Source organism: Apodemus sylvaticus, chromosome 2 (genome assembly GCF_947179515.1).
Source record: "Apodemus sylvaticus chromosome 2, mApoSyl1.1, whole genome shotgun sequence".
Taxonomy (NCBI): Eukaryota; Metazoa; Chordata; class Mammalia; order Rodentia; family Muridae; genus Apodemus; species Apodemus sylvaticus.
Window position 1 is genome coordinate 18,881,291 of NC_067473.1, and position 21,990 is coordinate 18,903,280.

Below are 21,990 nucleotides of genomic sequence, written 5' to 3' on the forward strand. Positions count from 1 at the left end.
ACATATTTTAAAATATTTGTGTGTGTGTGTGTGTGTGTGTGTGTGTGTGTGTCTGCATATGCTTGCACATGTGCGCTCCCAGCCAGAGAGTCCAGAAAGGGTATAAATTTCGTTAAATATGGAGTTATAAGCAGCTGAGAGTCACCCGATCATCAGTGCTGGGAACCAAACTCAGGTCCTCTACAAGAGCAGTGAGCACTCATCTCTCCAGGCTCCCACACAACATATTTTGAAACTAAAATGTTTGTTGTTACTAAAGTCCACCCTCAGCTTTCTTCCCAGAATTAAAATTTCCGCCCCAGATACAAGAGCATCTCTCCTTGGGAACTCCCGTTTTCAAAATCTGGCCTTTGTGGCAGTTTGAATGAGGAGTGGGACTATTACAAGTTACTGTAGCCTTGTGGGAGGAAATGCATCACTGGGGATGGCTTTGAGGCTGCAGATGCTCAAGCCAGGCCCAGTGTTACTCTTCCTTGCCAATCTAGAGGTAGAACTCTCAGCTCTCTCTCCAATACCATACCTGCCAGCATGCCACCGTGCTTCACAACATGACAATAATTTACTAAACCCCTGAACTAGAAGACACCCCCCAATTAAAGGTGACTGTTCACAGTTCCAGAAACCCTCAGATAGGCTTCGATGTTTCCAAATTTGTCAACTTCACCTTTTGAGATTATAATTGGGGGATTATAGACTAGATGTTCTGGTCATTTGGATCATGTTTCATAGGCTTGTGATCAGCACCAGGTCAACCCATAAGCATGGGCATAGTCTTGAGGCTGAAATAAAAGAGCAAATGCATACTCACACTCTAGGAAAAGAAGAATGCACAGACACAAGCTTTAAAATAGATGGCATTTGACCTCACACCCAAAGCCATCACTTATAGGATGTGTGGCCTTGGACAAGTTACCTAGCCCTACTGGAACTCCTTCCTGCATAAAGACTGAAAATGAAAGTCCTGCATAGTGGAGCATGCCTTTAGCCCTAGAATTAAACAGGCAGAGCCACTTGGATTTCTGTTAACTCGAGGCCAACCTACTCTACTTATCGAATTCCAGGATATCCAGTGCTACATAATGAAACCCTGTCTTGAAAAGCCAAACCAAACCAAACCAAAAACAAACAAAAGATGAGAATAAATGGAAATCTATGACTTCAACTATATTTAGAATATTTGATACGAATACATTCCCAGAAACAGCTAGCGAGTGAGTAGGAAAACGATGACAGGGGAGTGAGAATGATTATAAGAAAGGCAGAAAGAAGACGCAGGAGTCAGATATGGGAGGGCTGCTGGTCAATTCCAACCCAGTGGCAAGTTTACTTTCTCAGTGTCTTTTAAAGGCAAGCAAAAGAAAGCATGACCAATTCCAGGAAAGTAAACAATGACTGCAAAGGCTTACATGGTGAGTTTATGGTACATAGTATCTATGTTTGATTAAGGCCATTTCCTCAGGCTTGGACAGTCTCTCAAGGACATATGCATGAGCAGAGGAACTTGTCAGGATATAAAGCACATCTTAACTAAATACAAAGATAGATGTCAGCAGACTCATTCATGAAAATCACAAGCAAGAAGTCAGCCAAAGTTAACTCTGGCTGTACTTCCCACATGTCTCCTCCCACCCTTAAATCTATATAAGCCAAAGCTGTCTCAGCTAATGGCTCAGAAAGACTGTGCCTGTCTCAAGCATCCCCTCAAGAGGTGTGGTCCTTACCCATCAATGGTACATGAATCCTAGCATTCATGCCCTGTCTTAGGTTGATTCACCTCTGAGAAAATGTTATGAGTCGTTTTTATCTATAGGAACTGGACACAGCATCAGTCGTGGTGTAGAAAATTGTACCTGTCTTAGGCTACCATCCAAAAACACAGCTCTTATCTGTCATTGGCACTAGAATAATTTTGTATCCATGGCCTTAGATTAAGGATTTCAAGATGATCTTACCAGTCACTGGCTACCAACTTCTGCTAGGGAAGACGCTGGAGCTTGAATGTAACTAACTCTGCTTTGACAGCTGTAAAATCTCTAATGATTCCTCTGAAAAGAGCAGGTAACAGACATGCCATAAAAGGGATCATGAAGCCAAATCCCACTACACCCAATAAGAGAGGCGTAAATGATGACCATGAAGGAAAAAAAAATGACCTGCAGTAATCATTTGCAATGCTAGCAGCATCAAAAGACAAAAGCTTTACATTTCTTAAACTTAAAAATTCCTTATGAAGGGTTAACAAATCTAAAGAAGTATTAGTGTGTCAACTACGTTGAAGATGCGTTTTCACTCTGGTCCAATTATGCTGACTCTAATTATACATTTTTGGAGTAACACAAACCCATAGCTATTGAACATGACATTCCTTATGGCTTCTGACTTTCAGTCCCTGTATCGCCTCTCCCATGATCTGCACTATATCATATAATGTATTCATCTTTTGTTCTAGCCATCTATCCTTGTATGCTCTTGGAATTGTTACATGTTTGGCAAAATGATCAATAAAACTCTTGTACTAAAGCTAATGCAGAAGTAGTAGCACTGGCTATAATAGACACTCTAACAAGAATTCCAGAAATGATCAATACAATCATTCTCTTAGGTCTACTCAAAGATTTTTGAATTTCATCCAACACTCATAAGCCTCTAGCAGCCTCTAACCGCGGTCTGGAAACATTAACTGTAAGCATGACAAATGAAGGTTGATGAAATTTGTTGTACAATGTCAGATACACAATTATTCAAATTACAGCCATAGCAAATTACATTGAATCTGGACCCATACAATTACCAACAGTGCAATTGTCACAGGTTACATCAAACAACTCTCCAGACATAGAAACATTCACACTGGACACCACTTCCTGAAGCCAGTCAGAGTGAGGATGAAAGGCAGAAAGAAGATGCAAGACAGATATATGGGAGGGCTGCTGGTCAATACCATGCCAGCAGCAAGTGTACTTCCTCAGAGTCTTTTAAAGACAAGCAACAAAGGGCATGATCATTTCCAGGAAATCAAACAATGACCACAAATGCTTACTTGGGGAGTTTATAGTATACAGTATATATGTTTGACCAATGCCATTTCCTTCAGGCTTAGTCTATCAAGGACGTAAGCATAAGCAGAGGAATTTGGCAGGATTTAAAGCACATCTTAACAAAGACAGATATGGGTAGACTCATTCATAATTAATCACAAGGAGGAAGTCAGCCAAAGTTAACTCCAGATGTGCTCCCCACAAGATATACTAACAAATCTGATGTTGCTAAAATTTTTTTCCCCTGGTGAGACAGACACAATATCTAACCCCTCCTCCTGATGCCCCATGATAAACTGAGTAACAAATTCTACCAAAGTCGCCCTAGGAAACCAATGAGTTTATGCTTCTGCAATGGATGAGGGGTTAGGAACAAGAGCACAGATGACCCTGATGTAGCCACAATGAATGAAAGGTCTGCACTCATTAGGGATGGTGGCTTCCCCCGGGCTATGAAAATGCAGTCTCATTCCTCTCCTTCTTCCCCACCTATATCCTCTAACCTTTTGCCCAAAAGTCCTACGTATTCCATATGCAAATAGGGCAGAATCATATACAGCTGTGTGGGAGAGACGGCTGGTAACACAGGTGAGGATCTCAAGATCCTCTCTCCACACCATTGATGTTTTAAGGGAGGGTAAATAGTCAGCAATCCCATCTGTGACAGCCTTTTGGAAACATCCCAGCAGATGAAAATTCTGCTAATCCAGATAGAATGATAGTCCTGGGTAGTGTGTGCGTGATGGCATGTGTGAAGGATGCCCACTAGCTTCAAGTGACATGGGAAAAGCCTCATGAGAGAAGGCTTCTAAATCAAGACCTGAAAGACTATGAAGCAAGACGAGAAGAACAAGAGGCAGGTGTCAAGTCCAGATCCTATGGGCTTGGGGAAAAGGTTGACTCAGAGGTGATGACCTCACTCCATTGATAGTTTTTTCCCCGGGTCACCAATTTTCTAAATGCTGCTTCCTTTTCTGCCCTTAAATTCCAGTTTTCTATGATATCTACTCCTCCTATACTTTCCCATTTGGTTTTCACTTTGGGTGCTACATTTGGGGGAAATGGACCTATATTATGGCACCTCACTGTTGGCAAGCTCAGTGTGATTTTCTACTTCAATTCACATTGTCTTAGTCACTGTTCTGTTGCTGTAAAGAGACCCCCATCTTAGCACGATAGCTTGTGAGAAATGTAGAATTTCTTCCCCATCAAGCCTCGAGCACATGGGCACAGGGAAAAATTCCTGAACAGAACACCAATGGCTTATGCTCTAAGATCAAGAATTGACAAATGGGACCTCATAAAATTGAAAAGCTTCTGTAAGGCAAAGAACACTGTTAATAGGGAAAAAAACAGCAACCAACAGACTGGGAAAAGATCTTTACCAATCCTACATCTGATAGAGGGCTAATATCCAATATATACAAAGAGCTCAAGAAAAACTCCAGAGAACCAAATAGCCCTATAAAAATGGGGTACAAGTGAGGAATACTGAATGGCCAAGAAGCACCTAAAGAATTGTTCACCATCCTTAGTCATCAGGGAAATGCAAATCAAAACAACCCTGAGATTCTACTTCATACCACTCAGAATGACAAAGATCAAAAACTCAGGTGATAGCAGATGCTGGCAAGAATGTGAAGAAAGAGGAACACTCCTCCATTGTTGGTGGGATTGCAAGCCAGTACAACCACTCTGGTAATCAGTTTGGTGGTTCCTCAGAAAACCGGACATAGTATTACCTGAGAACCCAGCTATACAATCCTGGGTATATACCCAAAAGATTCTTCAACATTTAACAAGGACGCATGCTCCACTATGTTCGTAGTTGCCTTATATATAATAGCAAGAAGCTGGAAAGAACCCAGATGGCTTTCAACAGAGGAATGGATACAGAAAATGTGGTACATTTACACAATGCAGTACAACTCAGTTATTAAAAGCAATGAACTAATGAAATTCTTAGGTAAATGGATGGACCTAGAAAATACCATCCTGAGTGAGGTAACCCAATCATAAAAGAACACACATGGTATGCACTCACTGATAAGTGGATATTAGCCCAAAAGCTAAGAATACCCGAGATACAACTCACAGACCAGATGAAGCTCAAGAAGGAAGACCAAAGTGTGGGTGCTTTGGTCCTTCTTAGAAAGGGGAACAAAACACTCACGGAAGCAAATATGGGGACAAAGTGCAGAGCAGAGACTGAAGGACAGGCCACCCAGAGAGTGTCCCACCTGGGGATTCATCTCAGATACAGTCCCCAAACTTCAACGAAAAAGAAAAAGAAAAAAGAATTTCTTCCCTATCAATGTTTACTGCATCACTATTCCCAGTAGCTAAGTTATGGTGGCAACAGAACTGCCCATCAAAAGAGGAACAGGTAAAGAAAATGTAGCCTGTGCAGCACAAAGAATTATTTTCAGCTGTAAAGAAAAATGAAGTTATGCTATTTCAATGCAAATGACTGTAACTGAAGGTAAGTACCTGAAATGAGTTAAGCCAGTTTCAGGAAATATGGTTATAGATTTTATGCAGATACATAAAAGCATGAATGTACAGATGACAAGAAAGTAGAACTGAAACTCTCTAGGGGACTGAAGAGGACTGAGAATAGGAAAAAGGGAAGAGAGAGAAAAGGGGAGTGGGGGATGGGCTTATGCTGGAAACATGTTACATGCTTGCATGAAAAGGTCCTTTCGTAACTCCACTTAATACACTGATAAAAATGAAGAAGACAGACAGAAATTCAAGTCTTACCTTACAGCTAATGAATTATATTTGCTGTTACTAACTCTCCTGAGGAGTCAGATATACAAAGCTTGAAAATCACTTACTTCATTGTTACAAAATGAGTAAAGGTCACATAATCAGCCCACCCCGCCCCCATCTAAGACACACACCCACCAGCCACTGCCACCGCTGCCACCTCAGCTTCTCCATTCTTGGTCTGCGGTATGTTTTGCACATTTTGAACTTTATCAACACCCAGAATCTCAGCGTGTCTGCAGGAGCATTCCCAGTGCTCGCTCCCACCCCTGTCGGTCTATCTTCGGTGATGCAGTGATACAGGTGATACGTTGATACACACCTGAGGGAGCCACACCCGTTTCACTTTCTTCTGATTGAGAGTCCCTGTTCTGTCACTACGCTTTCTCTTCCCACAAGTCTTCAGTTCCTTTTTTCTATTTGCTTTATGCGCACGTGTGCATAAAGCCTCCTGAAACAGTAGCCTGGCTCCTCGGCATTTGTGGCCAGATATCTAATAAAGATGGAGAGTTTAGCCGGCTTCAGCTGTGTGCTTAAAAACACATGGGATTCCTGCGTTGCCTAGGCAACTCTTTACGGCTTTTCAGCTTTCGTGATGGGAAAAAACCACAACCCTCATCTCAAAGTGATTAAAGAGATAATTTATTCTCAGGCCAAATTTGAGTGACCACGGCTGGGGAGCACGGATATGTTACCCCAAATTTCCATGTTCCACTGTGGAGGCAGTTTCATGAGCGTTTTATAGTTTTACAGAACAAAGAAAGCCATAAGTCAAGGCAAGTTTAAAATACCTCGGAGAGGGACATCAGAGACACGGGTACTTAATTACAGGGAACCCTCTCCTATAGGGCTCAGACGGCGTCTGATGACATTCTTAGTTTCTGGGTTAATAGAGCTAGTGCTCTGCTAAGTTAGGAGGTTCTAAATGGAAGTTGTCTATTCCTTACAAGATGTTAGTTCTAACACAGAGCTGAGCAAGGTATGGCTATTCTGATGGCTACCGCTTAGCCTGAGATAAGGTAATTAGCTAACCGGGCCAGCAGCATTCCAACCTACTACAGCCCTAAGCAGTCATTCAGACTGCAGGCACAGCTTCTTTCCAGGAATCTCACTGACACATCATGTACTCCAAGCCTCTGGGCCCTTTCCATTCAGCAGATGACTCAGACACCTAATGACCAAAAGAAGACGGAAGCCATCATATGGGAATTCCCTCAGTCCCCAACAACCTCTTTCCATCTCTCCTTCCAACTAATCAGAAGAAAAGGCGTGCCTACCCATCTCATATTTTTAGATTCCATGGCATCTCACTATTATAGAAGTCTCACCCTGTAAATATTTTCTGTGACAAGACCTTTAAATGTGTTATTTGAAGCAGAAAAAAACGAGCAAAAACCTTTCACTGAGTTGATGTCCCTTCAGATGCTACGTGATCTCTTTGCATCCTCTGTGGAACTCTTGATTATTTCTACAGCCATCTCGTCCCTCTCAACCTTCCTTGAAAACAGCACCTACCTAGTACAAGGAAACTATTAGACTTCAGCTTTTCCTTGAAGCTGAGGGTATAGCTGAATGCTGGGGCCAAGGAGTCCCTTAGGAAGCCTGTTTAATCTCCTCAGGAAGTATGTCAAGGTCATAAATTAACATCAGCTGTCAACCTAGACACTAACCTAGAACAACTGGGAAAAAAAGAGAAACCTCAATTAAAGAAGTGCCCAGTTAAGACCTGCCTTTGGCCATGTCTGTGAGGCACTTTCTTAACTACTGATTGGCGTGGGAGGGCCTAACATACCCTAGCACCGAATGAGGTACTACCCCTAATAAGGTAGAGCTGGACTGTGTGAAAAATAAAGACTGGATGAACAAGCCTGAGGGGGCAAGTCTGAGGGGGTCAAGCTTGGGGGAGAGGGGCAGGCTTGAGGGAGCAACGAGCAACCCTAGCAACGAGCAACCCTAAGAAAGCAGCCCGAGGGAGCAGTCCTGAGGGGGGCAAGCCTGTGGAGCAGGCCTGAGGGAGCAGGGGTGACTAGCCTGAGGGAGCAGGCCTGAGGGAGCAGGGGTGACTAGCCTGAGGGAGCAGGCCTGAGTGGAGCAAGCCTGAGGGGGAGTAGCCTGAGGGAATAGGACTGAGGAGTACTAACCTGAGGGGTCAGGCCTGAGGGAGGCTAACTAGAGGGAACAAGGCTGAGGTATAGGCCTGAAGGAGCAGCCCTGAAGAGGACTAACTTTAGGGAGACTAGCCTGAGGGAGCAGGCCTGAGGGAGCAACAGGTAACTGTGAGAGAGCAGTCCTGAGGGGCACTAGCCTGAGGGAGCAGGCCTGAGGGAGCAGACCTGGTCGATTAGGGCGTGGAGGCAAGCCTGAGAGGGCAGACCTGTAAATAGTCTTCCTCTATGATCTGTTTCAATTTCTGCTTTCCAGTTCATTTGAGTTCCTGTTGTGTCTTTTCCTCTATATTGAACTGTAACACGGAAGTGTAAGCCAAATGGATGATACCCTCCTCAAGTTGGTGATGACCAAAAACTTTTTATCACAGCAAAGAAGCAGCAAACTGGGGTAATCAGAAACAGGTTCTCTTTGGTAAAATAAAAAGGCTAACTGGGGAGAATTTTCATGTGAGAACATGATGTCTGGACACGATTTCAACATCTTATTATCATGAGAGACTTTCGAGAGTATGCCAGAGAAGTCTAAAACTGTGACCCGCCTTCCCTCTGGCTTCTAGTTTTATGGTGTGTGTGTGTGTGTGTGTGTGTGTGTGTGTGTAATGTAGGAGGGTTTCTATTAGATATGTGATCTTTATTTCAATATTCTTATAAATACAGCTTCAAACATTAAAGTCAGAATTTCTATTAAAAGATATGTACAGCGCTATAGACTATAAAAATTCTGACTTTAAAATATTTGGCAAGCTATCTAATAGCCTCAGGCCACAATCAGACCTATGGAATCAGAATTGCTGGAGACAACGTTCAAACATCAGTATTTTTAAAAGCTCCCTAAACACTTCTTATTGGTGGCACAGATAGAGAGCTACTGGTTAAAGCTGAACTTGTTTTGACTGTGGATCCCAGGTCATCCTCAGGCAAGGCAGTGGTGTAGACTGAATTATGGTGAATTGTACTTGCCCTGGAGCATTTCCATCTCAACTTGACCCCGGCTGGAGTCTTCTGAGAGGAGGGAACCTCAGATGAAAAGAAGACAGCCCTAAGATCTGACTGTAGGCAAGCTGTGAGGACAGTTAATAAATTAGTGACGGATGTGGGAGGGCTCGACCCATTGTGGGCGTGGCCATCTCTCAGTTGAATCCAGGCGGAGCAAGCCAGTGAGCAGCATTCTTCCATGGCCTCTGCATCAGCTCCAGCCTCTAGGAGAAATGTGATTTTTCTGCCCTGACTTCTTTTGATGATGAATTTTGATGTTGAGCATTAGCAAAGTAAACCCTTTCCAACTTGCTTTTGACGTTACCCTCTGTTACTTAGCTGACAGGAGTCTTTTTTGCAGTGCTAATGTTAGGTAAGTGCTATACTATATTTCTTATCTCTAGTAGTCTACTTTTTGTTTTGTGTGAAACTATCAAATACTAATTATCCTATAGAATTTTGTGGAAATTTAAAAAAAAAAAAAGAAACTACCTGCATATAGTTAGCACTGTAGTTCACTTGCTAGGTCCAAATATCCAAAAATCAGCTCCAGCTGAACTATAGAAAGATTTCTGATGGTTATAAAAAAAAGCCAGCATTTCTCAGGAACTCATGAAGCTGGTTCCGGTCTATCAAAAGGGGCCATTTTCCTTACCTGTGGCAGAAAGGGCATGTGACTATGTGTCCTTACTGTATGTCAGCACTTCAAAGTCCAAGCTGGTCTCCAGGATCCCTCAGTGTCACACAAGTACCTGTTAAGCATTAAAGTCCATTAAAGTTAATGTTAAAGTCCACACTAACACGTTGGTCCTCTCCGCTGCATACTCATCTTCCTTATGGTCCTCATGACCTGTCCACCACACCAGCACACCTTCTCTCTTCTCCCTACCCCCCTCCGTATGCTCTTTTCTGTATCTCTTGTCATTGCCTCTGTTCCCCCCACACACACACACTCTCCCTGTCCATCCCCTAGCCCTGGTCATGTCCCCTTTGGTTTCTCTTTGTTCTGGACTCTTCCATGTGCCTCTGGCTATTTTTTCTCCCTTATTTACAATAAAAAGCTTCCCCCTAATAGAGGAGTGGTCAGGTCAGTGTTTTCCTCTACTGTACCTCCTCACATATATAAACTATGAATGCGTATTCTGACTAATAAAAAAGCATGTTTAGTCTGGGCTATTGGTTTATGACATATTGCTTTTAAATGCCTCTGAGTTTCCTGGGCCATATTGGATCTTTTGCTCTAAGCAGCTGACTCCTGGTGAGCACCAAGGCAGCATCAGCATGGGTGCTGGTCACCAAAAAAAAATCCAGTCATGGTTAGAAGTATGCACCTTCCAGGGTGATTTAATACGTGTTCACACTTGCATGATGAAGCCTCTATAAAAATCTTAAGACTGGTTCTGCTTCAAACCTATCCCATATGCTCGCCCATCTCCATGGGGACAGAGGTTCTGTATTCTGGACTCTTGTAGACTTCACACTAAGTACCTCTTCTTCATAAAGGCATCAGTACAACACCAGTGTAACATCAATGCCCCGTCAGTAGTCAAGGGCAAGAGTATTTAGAAACTGAAAAAGGGAAGACAGGAAGAAAGAGGCTGTTCTCAAACTCAGGCCAGGAAAGGGAACAGACAGTGAAAGGAAAAATCAGGACCCAATGCCTGTCAGTGACAAGGGTTCAACAGGGTTGGGCATGAACAACTGGACACATGAAATCCATCCAATCTTCTTTTGCTTGTTGTTTATTACTGTGTTCTGTTGTTGTTGCTGGTGGTGGGTGGTGGGTGGTGGTGATGTGTTTTGGTTTATTGAGATGGTTCTTTTTTATTTTTTCCTTTTTAAAAAATGTTTTCTTTATTTACATTTCAAATGTATCCCCTTCCCCCATTTTCCCCCTCCTGGAAACCCCCTATCCCATCCTCCCTTCCCCTACTTCTATGAGGGTGTTCCTCCACCCACCCTACTCACTCCCACCTCCCCACCCTCTATTCCCCTACTCTGGAGCATCTATCAAGCCTTCATAGGACCAAGGCCCTCTCCTCCTGTTGATGCCTGACAATAACAATACCTCTGCAGCTGGAGCCACGTGAACTCCTTGGAGACAGGTTCTTAAATGGCCCAGACTGCCTTTGAACTCGCCATGTAGCTGAAGATGACCTTGAGTTTCTGATTCTTCTGCCTCTACCTCCTTAGTGCATGCACCTCCACTCCCAGTTTTATGAGACAGTTCTGGGGATCAAACCCAGGACTTCAGGCATGCTAGTCAAGGACTCTACCAGGTAAGCCACAACTCCAGATGACCACACACAATCTTGCCTGGTGACTGAACTCTATCAAGCAGCTGGATACTGGCAGGGTCACATTCAAACCCTGCTCTGCTCCTGGTGTTGGAGGATGCAAGGCTTGCAAACCTGGAAAAGTGCCTGAGGTTTTCTGACCTGCTATCTCTCACCTACCTGCTGTGTCTCCCCCAAAAGCAACATCGTCTTGAAGCATTTCTGCACTGATTGTGGCCTACGCAGCCTTGCCTAGTGGACCCCAAGTAATAAAATACATACGTAAAATAAAATGCAGTCTGGGAGAAATGATTGACAGACGCAGTAAATATTGAAATTGCAACAACCTGTATACACACACTCCATGTGCACCTGAAGGCAGGCAGGGCCTGCAGGCCTCCCACACAGCCTTGAAAGTAATATAGCTGCTTTGGAAAAAGCAGATCAGCCATTTTTGTTTTCAGTGCTGGCCGTCCGGCCAGGGCCTGATACGTGCTAGGCAAGTACTTCTGCCACCAGCTCCATAACTGAGGGATTCCAATCTGATTTGGTCTGGGAGGGTCTGCTTGGGTGGTAGTTTCTTTATCTCTAAGAAGAAAGCTTATAGCTTACCCGGCCAGATCTAAAGTACAACCATGCTATGAGAACAGAGGGACTGCTTTTGAAGATAACCTGTGCAGTATAGAGTATTGCAAACCCTCCTCTAGCATCTCCACCATGGACATCTTAGAAAACAGCAGGGCATTTAGCAAAGCTAAGGATTAGTGGTGTTCTGATACTACAGACTGATACTGCAGACTCTACTGGAGTTTCTCTCTGAGGCAGATGAATAGCAAGAACTATAACCCTGAACAGTTCTCAGAGGTGTTTCATTTACAATCACAGAGAAAGGAAAGTCCCTTCTTTCCCAGGGCAGTTGTGAGAGTAAAAGGGAACACAGTAGGTGAGTCGTGGTTTTATTCTCTGAATTGCTACTCACTAGAACAGCCTCAATGCAACGTTGAAAGGCAATTAAAAAGCATTGAGTGGCCGATTTTTAAAATACTAGATTTTTAAAATGTGTTCATTGAAGCCAGGCCCCTTGTCAGCCATATTGAAAAGATGCAGCTGTGTGCCATTCCAACAAGTGAGTTACACTCCCCCACCTTCCCCCCATCTCCCACCCCCTCCACCCCCCCACCCCCGGGAACACCACTTGAGGTAAGTTAAGTCCTGAACTATGCTACAGAAAAAAATTTCAGGATTAGTCAGAGTAAAGCAAAGTCGTTAAGTTTATTTGGTTAAGTGATAGTACAGACTTTAGACTTCGGCATGGGGGGAGGGGAGGGGAGAGAGAGACAGAGAGAGGAGGGGAGAAAGAGACAGAGAGAGGAAGGGGAGAGAGAGACAGAGAGAAGTACAAAAGACAGTATACAGCAAGACTTGGGTGTAGGCTTCTTGCTCAGAAAATAGAATTTAAATAAGTTTGGAAAATTAAGCAAACTAACCCTGGGAGGATTGTAAATGCAGTTGTAAGGTGTTTTGTAAGGAATGCTTAAGATTTAGAGAAGAGAGAAGAATGCTTATAAAACTCAAGGGCAAGAACAAGCTGGGTTTATGTAAACATAGTTCATTTGTTGTTGAAATGTTCTTGGGGAAAGAGGGCATTATTATCTCTGCAGGCAATCTTGGCTTCATCAACTGTCTTCAAGTTTTTTGACTCTCAGCCACCAGGAAAAATATCTGTCAGGCTGGGGGACTTCCCCAGGTCCCCAGGTCCCTTTAGTCTCCTCTTTCTTTTCTGCCTTACTCTCAGATATGGCTAAATAGACTCTTAAGTAGACTTTTAAATAAGTCCTCTCCTCTCCTCCCTTCTGTTCCCTTCCTCTCCCCTCCCCCCTTCTGCTCCCCTCCTCTCTTTGTTGAGGGGTGTTTAAAGTCTCTTTCAAAGCAACTTGATGTTTTTATACTGAAGCACAGTAATGCACAGCACAACACAGTGAAGCCCAAACCTGACAGCCTTGCCTTCCCACAGTTACTCTCTAAATAGACACGACAATGGAGCAGTCACACATCTTTTCTTAGGATAATGCCGCCTGTTTATTTTTAAGACCACAAGGGAATACAATCTTACTGCTTAAAAAACAATGTTCATAGTGAAATATAAATGAATAAGAAGAAGTAAATGGTCCTGCTTACCCTATTGTGCTGTTTAGTCCCGTCCAAGGGCAGAGACTAAGGGGTCTGCGGAGTGCTCAGCTGTGAGTGAGACCCCTAAGGCTTGAAGAAAGCAGTAGACAGACTAAGGAAGATGGCTTCAGGGCAGTCTTCTAAGCATGGCAGGCTGCGGCAGTCATGAACTCTCAGCCTCTGTGGCTGCCTGCAGGTGATCTGATGGGCAACATAGCTCTTAGGCTTTCTAAGTGTAGAGATGCACAAAGTAGCCCCTGGGAGGCTGGTTCTGTTGGTAAAGTGCTCAACACTCAAACATGAGGACCCAAATTCTGTTTCTTATATATGAGTGAGGGTGGAGGTACATGCTTATAATCTCATCTAGGAGGCAGGAGTTTCCTTGCGGTTCAATGGTCCAGGTTAACTAATGAGTGAACTCCAGGCTCGGGGAGAGATCCGAAGTTGGAGAGCAAGAGGAAGAAAAGTGCCATTAATATCTACTCTCCATACTTGCACATAGATGCAACCACACACACACACACACACACACACACACACACAAAGAGAGAGAGAGAAAGAGAACACACCACATGCCACACATCATGTATAAATACAGAAAAATAAAGGAACAAAGAAACCCAGAGTGAAAACTCAATATTTTGCCATCTTTACTAATGTCTTTTTAGATGAAAATAAATAAAACGTTGCAAGACAGGTTTCAAGGTCAATTTGTTTCATCCTCCTAAAACCGATTGAGATTTTAATTTTTAAGATTGGAAAGTTAATGCAAACACAGATTTTCTTGGGGTCAGAGAGATAACTCAGTGGTTAATGCAGGAGGCCTGTAGCTTCTCGTGCTCACAGACAAGCTCTAGGGAAACCTGGAATGTGAAACACATCTTGCTTCCTCTCCAAAGGGAGATATTTATAACCTGGATTCTACCCAGAAGGCCGGGAGGAGAAGTGGTTAACAGTCGGTGATTTCTGCCCTATCTGTGCGGCCAGGGCGCACCAGGTCTACTTCCCCACCTTTATCTTGAGTTTGTCCATCTCAGTCAGTGCTAAACTCCCTGAACCTCTTGTCAGAAGCACTGTTTGCCTTAATCCTGCTGTCGCAGTTAATCTGTAGAACCTATCTTTCCTGAAGATGGCACTTGGACTTTACAAGAGCTTTAATGTAGTTAGGTCTTAAGCTTTGTTGTACACATGAGATTGAGTTAACTGTTACCAGGAAATATTTTTTTCCCAAATTGTGCTGTGTTTAAATATGTCTAAAATAAAGTAGCCCAGTGTTAGACTCTTCAAGTTTAAACCAATTCCAGAAACTGAGTTGTGTGAAACCAGGCTTCCTTCTTGCTTCACGTGCTTCAATATTCTGATGGCCATGATGTTTGCAAAGACCCACTTAGGAGAGAAGCAGGTACTACAGAGTTTATTTCTAAGCACCCATACCAGGTGGCTCAGAAATACCTGTAATTCCAGCTCCTGTGGGGCCCTATTCTGACCTCTACACACACACACACACACACACACACACACACACACAGACACACACACACACACACAGACACACACACAGACACAAACACACACACACACCACATATTTTAAAAAGAAATTATTTTGTAATCTGTCCAGCAGTATGCATACTTTTTTCTTAAGTTATTTGTCTTCTTAGCAGTGAAAATATTAGCACCACTTCCTGTGGCTTTGCAGTGAGAGCAAACATCTGTTTCTGAGCTTTATTTGGGAAAAGGTATTAGCTCTGAGAATACAGGAGGAGAGGAACCTCATCGATACCACCCAGTATGCTGTTTTCTCATCCCATTTTTAAGACCAATATGAGCACAGTCTCTAAATCTCTAATAAAAAACACCTTCTTACACCAACAGGTTTTCTGACACTGTGACCAGGAAATTAAAGATCTGTCACCCCAAACCTGCGATTGTGGCTAGGTAAAAGAAACCATACTCCAAGGGTTGAAGACATAGCAGTGGTAGAGTGCTTGATGCCTACCTTACATATAGTCTTGAGTTCAATGTCCAGCCCCCTCTAGCCTTCCCAACCCAAATACTTGAGGAAGGTTATTCAATAACTGTGGAAAGTAAATTGAGGAAAATTTTATTCCAAATCAAGTATACCAATAAAAGGGTTCTTCAGTGGGAGAGAAAGACTGGCCTCAGTTCTGAATGCATTATAAAGAGCAGAATGTAGCTCAGTGAATGGACATTCCTCAAGTGGTATTGTCAGGAGTAAATAGATCAAACAGCTATAAACTGGGATAGATTCTTGTTAAGGACAGACCAAGATGATCAGACATTCATTACCCAGGGCTGGTGGAGGATGAGGAAACCAACCAATGAAGGGGTTTGATATATAAGGTAGAGGGTTCTTAAGTCTCAGGAGCCTGAGTAAAGTTTTGTGAAACATCAAAACTTTGTTAACTATGAGAGATGGAATGTTTACATCCTCCCAGAATTCAAATGGTAAAGATGCTCCCAGAGCCTGCCGGTCAGTCAACATGAAAACCATGACTGGGGCAGTGAGGATAACTATAGGAAAGGCAGAGAGAAGATGCAAGAGTCAGATATGCGAGGGCTGCTGGTCAATACCGCTCCTGCAGTGAGTATATTTCCTCAGTATCTTTTAAAGGCAAGCGACAGAAGGCATGACCAATTCCAAGAAGTAAAACAATGACTACAAATGGTGAGTTTATGGTACATAGTATCTATGTTTGACTAAGGCCATTGCCTTCAGGCTATATGTATAAACTGAGGAATTCGGCAGGATATAACGCACGTCTTAATTAAAATGAAAGGCATATATTAACAGACTCTTTCATGATTAATCATAAGCAAGAAGTCAGCCAAAGTTATCTCTGGCTTTGCTCCCCACATGTCTCCCCTTTTTATCTTTACAAGCCAAAGCTGCCTCGGTGATAGGCACAGAAAGCCTGTGCCTGTCTTAGGCATCCCCTAAAGAAGTGTGAATCCTAGCATTCATGCCCTGTCTTAGGTTGATCCACCTCTGAGAGAATCTTACCTGTCTTTTTATCTATAAGAGCCGCACACCTTACCAGTTATGGAGCAGAAACGTGTGCCTGTCTTAGGCTGCCACTGGAAACACAGCTCTTACCTCTCATTGGCACATGAATAATCTTGTATTCCTGGCCTTTCCTAGGTTGAGAAGGTTATCTTATTATAAATTAGAAGGTTTTCAAGATGATCTTATCCATCATTGACTACCAACTTCTGCTAGGGAAGACACTGGAGCTTGATGTGTGCAACTCTGCTTTGACCACTGGAAAAGCTCTGATGATTCCTCTCTAAAGAGCAGGTAATAGATATGCCATGAAAAAGACCATAAAGCCAAGTTCTGCTACACCCAATAAGAGAGACGTCAATGAGGGCCATGAAGGAAAAGATGGCCTGTAATTGTTTTTTCAGAATATCATTGCAATGCTAGCAGCATCAAAAGACATAGGCTTTGCATTTCTTAAATTCACAATCTCCTTATGCAGGGCTAATAAATCAGGGCTAAAGAAGTATTAGTATTATGCCATATACATTGAGGTTGCCATTTGTTCTCATTATATGCTGCCTCTCGTTATAAATTAGACTAGGGCTGCCCCACGCTGTGGTTGTGAGATTCCTGTTATAGAGTGTGCATCTACATGTCATTACACCATAGGTGAAACATTAACATGAAAGTCCAAAGTGCCATCTGGAAGTGGAGGACTGTGGGACAGATTCAGGAACATGGGAGACTCTCAAAGATATTACTCATGTTCTAGTTTTTAAAGCTTAGTTGTAAATATACATTTGTTTTATGGCCAGGCTTCACAATCAACACAAATTATACCTCTTTACATGGCAAACATCTCATGATTTTTATGTCTAAAAAAAGAAAAAAATCACAGACTCTCCACTGAGTTCTTTCACACGTGTGAACCCTTTGATGGAGTGCTCTCCTCTTCCTCAGCTACAGTCAGCTTCCCAACACCAGGAGGCCCTGGCCTCTCTATCCTGGCTGGGGGTGGCTCCATGTGGAAATTGTTCTTTAGGACACTTGTCTCAAAATTTCCTTATAGTCCAAGTTCCTTGTAGCCAAAACCTTGGGACATGTCTGGGTAGGTTGGCAACCTTGAGCTGTTGTCCTTAATGTCAGGAGCCATTTTGTCTGATTCTGGGGAAGCCTGCCTATCAGGCAGAGTCAAGGCAGGTTGGGGTCTGCTGGCAGATTTCCTGGCCTGCTGACAAATGTTCAAGGCGAGGGGCTGAGCATTCTATTAATCTTGGTGGAAAGAACAAGGAGGCTTCCAGATGGGAACAGATATCCAATGTACATCAGCCATTGTTTCTGCTAGCTTGTGACTTTGTTTCCCATGGCACCGGAACGTATATAAAACCTGCGAGAATTAAACTTGAGGCTGCCGCACTACTCACCGGGCAGCCCTCTCTTAAAAAATTTCTAATTTTTTTCCTCTGAGTCATCTTTCCTTTAATCATCCCCACCCCCCACCTCAGAGGACTGCTCAACTTCACACTGGCTGACCAGGTACACTTCAACAATCTTGTTCCTTAAAATCCTCGGTGCACATAAAAACATAAGGATTCACTTATTTACAGGAGAAAAAGATTACTTGTGGAAAATACATACTCACACGCCCATTCTGCCATAAACACGGCTCTCCTGGTGCATTTTCCTCCCTTCCATCCCTTTCCTACCTTGAGGGTATGCATCTTCTCCTACTTCAGCTAACCAAAGCTGGCAGTACTTTCTATTTATACAGGGCACGGAGTCTGGTGGAGCCCATCATTCTATAACAGGGCCTGGATTTCTGATAGCAAGATTAGGACTAGCTACTCTGGGCTGGGTGCCCATTCCTGGTCCTTTTGTCCATGCCTGCTAACAGCCTCAGCATCCCTTCCCTAGCTCTCCAAAGGCAGGTCCCTCAGGATGGTGTGCTCTGGGTAGAAGCAGTGTGGTGCCCTCTCTTGGATACTTTATACATGACCTTGCTTTTCCTTTAGGATTTCTTACGACTGCATTAATGTGGGATGACAAAATCAGTGAGAAGATGACACCTAGAATTTTAAGAATGGAGCACAGAACTGAATACAGTAGTGCATGACATTTCCCAACACTGAATATTGTTAGTGACATTTTTGTTTCCTATGTGTTCCTGTACAGCAATGTATATGATGTTTACCAACTGAGATGATGTTGAGACCCATGCCCACCTCCATGCTTATACTGGTAGGAGCCAGCTGACATTTGACCTCTCATGGATGGGTAAGGTTGTGACGTAACATTTTTATTTTTTGAAATATAGTCATGTCAAAAGTTTCAAAGACTTTGGGTCAGTGTGTGAGATAAGTTAATGGGTAGTGATGCTTGCTGCTATGCCTAATGATCAAGTTCAACTCCTGGGATCTCAGACTTTTCATAAGTGTACCCATATTCATAATATATATGTATGTATATATATATGTATATGTTTGTGTATGTGGTATGTATTCGTGTGTATATCTGTATATATATATATGTGTGTGTATATACATACACATACATACAAAAAATAAAAATATATAAGTCTCAAAGATACTACTACCACAACTATATAATCATCATCCTTTGACATTTAAAAATGTTTAATTAATATACACAGTACTGTGTTTTATTGTAGCATCTCTCTCTCTCTCTCTCTCTTTCTCTCTCTCTCTCTCTCTCTCTCTCTCTCTCTCTCTCTCTGTGTGTGTAGGTCAAAATAACTTTTACCAGTGGAGCCATTTCACCTGCCCCATTATGACATTTTCTAACAAAATTTGTTTTTGTTGTTTCTCCTTCCCAAGTCTCCCCCATTTTCCTGAGTTATTCTATACCCACCGCTCATCATAGCCTCTTTCCTCTTCTGTGTTGACTGTGTCCTGCTGCCCTCCCCACCTTCCATTTCCTCTCCCCTGTGGTCCTTCTAGTTCCATAGCCCCGCTTATATCCACACACATAAGCATTGAAGTGGATCTGTGTATGGGGGAAAACATGGCGTTTGAGTCTGTTACCCTGCTTAATATATTTTACAGATCTACCCATTTTCCTGCATATTTCATGATTTCATTTTTCTTTACAGCTACATAAAATTCAACTGTGTCTGTTTGCCACATCTTTATCATTCACAAACCAATACATTCATAAGCTGATTGCATTTTTTTTGCTATCATGAAATAAACATGAATGCAAGCCCCTGGGGTGTATGTCCAGGAGATACACCGGGTCATCGGTAGTCCAGATTTTAGATGTTTTTAGAACACTTTGTACTGATTTCCATGGGTGTACTAGGTTACACTCCTGTTAGCCATGATAAGGGTGCCTTTCTCCTCACATCCTTACCAGAATGTTACCTCTTTTCTTAAATGATAGGAAAATGGGGGAGGCACTGGAAGGAGATAGAGTGTCAAAGTATTTTTAATTTGTGTTTTTCTGGTGGCTAAGGATCTTGAACACATTTACACTTGATCTTAGCCAAAAGGCCGAGAAGCGCTCTTGAGCACATTTAAAGAACTTAATTGGCCATTGTGTTTCTTCTTCTGTGAACTTTCCTTTTGCTATTATAGGTTTTGATGACTGAATATAAATATGCCAGGAGCCATACAACCCAGCGGTTCTCTTGCTTTTCCCTTCTGTATTACTCCTGAGGAACATAGGCCATGCTTTTACGCCCTGTCATTTCTGTGCAGCAAGGATATATTTCTCCGCACCTGACATTCACGTTCCTACCCACACACTTTCCATCATTGGCAGTTAGACAGGGAGCAGAATGAATGGCTAGGAACATATGCTGTGCCAGAGTGCCAGGAGGAATGCTGACCGCCCAGGCTTGGTATATGACTAAATTACCTGTTTTAGCTCTGCACCCTGTCTGTTAGTTGTTTGTGAAATTTAAGTGAATTAATTTATATGCAGTATTAGACAGGTGCTTGGGATGTAGTAAATGCTCAGTGAAATGTAAACTATTATTATTTATGTTATGTCCAGTTTTGATGCAAGAATCACATTTGTAACAAAATCTTGGGAAAACAAACTTTATTAAATCTAGTTGTACAAGTGTAATTGCCTTTCACTTTCCTTATTGCTGTGATAAAATACCTAATCAATGCAACCTAAGGGCAAAGGGTTTAATCATAGTTCAGATGGAAGTCCCTCATCACAGAGAAAGCGCTATGACAGGAATTTCAGGTCATATCCATCCACACTCAGGAAGTGAAGACCAGTGACGACTCTGCCTGAGCTTACTGTCCTTTTTGCTTAGGCTAGAACTCCAGCCCACAGAACAGTCACACCCACATTTACAGTGGGTCACCCTAACCTTGGTTAACTAAGTGTAGATGATCTTTCACGGACACATTCATATGCTTGTCTCTTCAGAGATTCTATATCCTGTTAAGTTGACAATCATTAACCCTCAGGTATCATAAGGTATGCCTTTTTAAGACATAAAAGAACTTTGTCAAATTATCTACTTGGCAGATTCTCCTGCGCTGGTGTTTGAGTGACCAACGACCCACACTTTGGCTGACATTGGATCTTAGATATAAAACAGAAAGCTGCTATGGTGGTTTGAATATTTGGATGCTTGCTCATTAGGAAGCAGCACTACTTAGCAGGCTTTGGGAGGTGTGGTCCTGTTGGAGGACGTGTGTCACTGGGGGTGGGTTTGGGGGTGTCAAATACTCAAGTGTGGCCCAGTGTACTTACTTCCTGCTACATGTGGATTCAGATATGGAACTCTCTGCTCCTTCTCCAGCACCATGTCTTTCTGTGTGCTGCCATGTTCCTACCATGAGAATAAAGGGCTAAACCTCCGAACCTGTAAGCCAACCCCAATGAAATGCTGTCCTTTATAAGAGTTGCTGTGGTCACGGTGTCTCTTCACAGCAATAGACCACTAACTAAGATGGCTGCCTATTCAGTCTGGCCCTAATGATGCTGTATAATTTGCTTTGCCTTGATTATTGGTAAGTACAGTTTTCAAGGGCTTATTGCTCTTTTGTATTCTACCCTCCAGTAGATCACCTTGAGAAGTAAAATCACTTCCCAACTATGACTATTTCCCACTTACGTAGCCTTTGTGGGTCTTTAATCTCCCACTCTGCCAAACATAAGCTCTGTAGATGAGCTAGTGCCAGTGCGCAGTTGAACGCGATTCAGAATCACACCACGTCTGAGCCCTGCAATGACTTCTGCAGCATAATTATCCAGCAGCCACAAGAGAGAAGACATCAGAATGATCCACTCCCCTCTGCTTCTAAACGGCCTTGCGGCATCCTTTCTTTATGTTTCCAAGAACTCGATAATTGCATAGAAACAGTCAAGTGCATTTCTTTGTTACTATTGCTTCGCTCTGGTGCTTTTGTGTTCTCCGGGAAAAGAAGACACTTTCATTTGACACTCCATGAATCTATAGTTCCAAAGGGCCTTGCCTTTACCTATTCAGGGAATATTCATAAGGGACCAACATGTGCCAGGCACGTATGTGGAAGTTGTGTGGAGGAAAGACATTTAAATGCACAAAGAATAAAACGTTTTCTCTTGTTGCAATAAAGTTAGCAG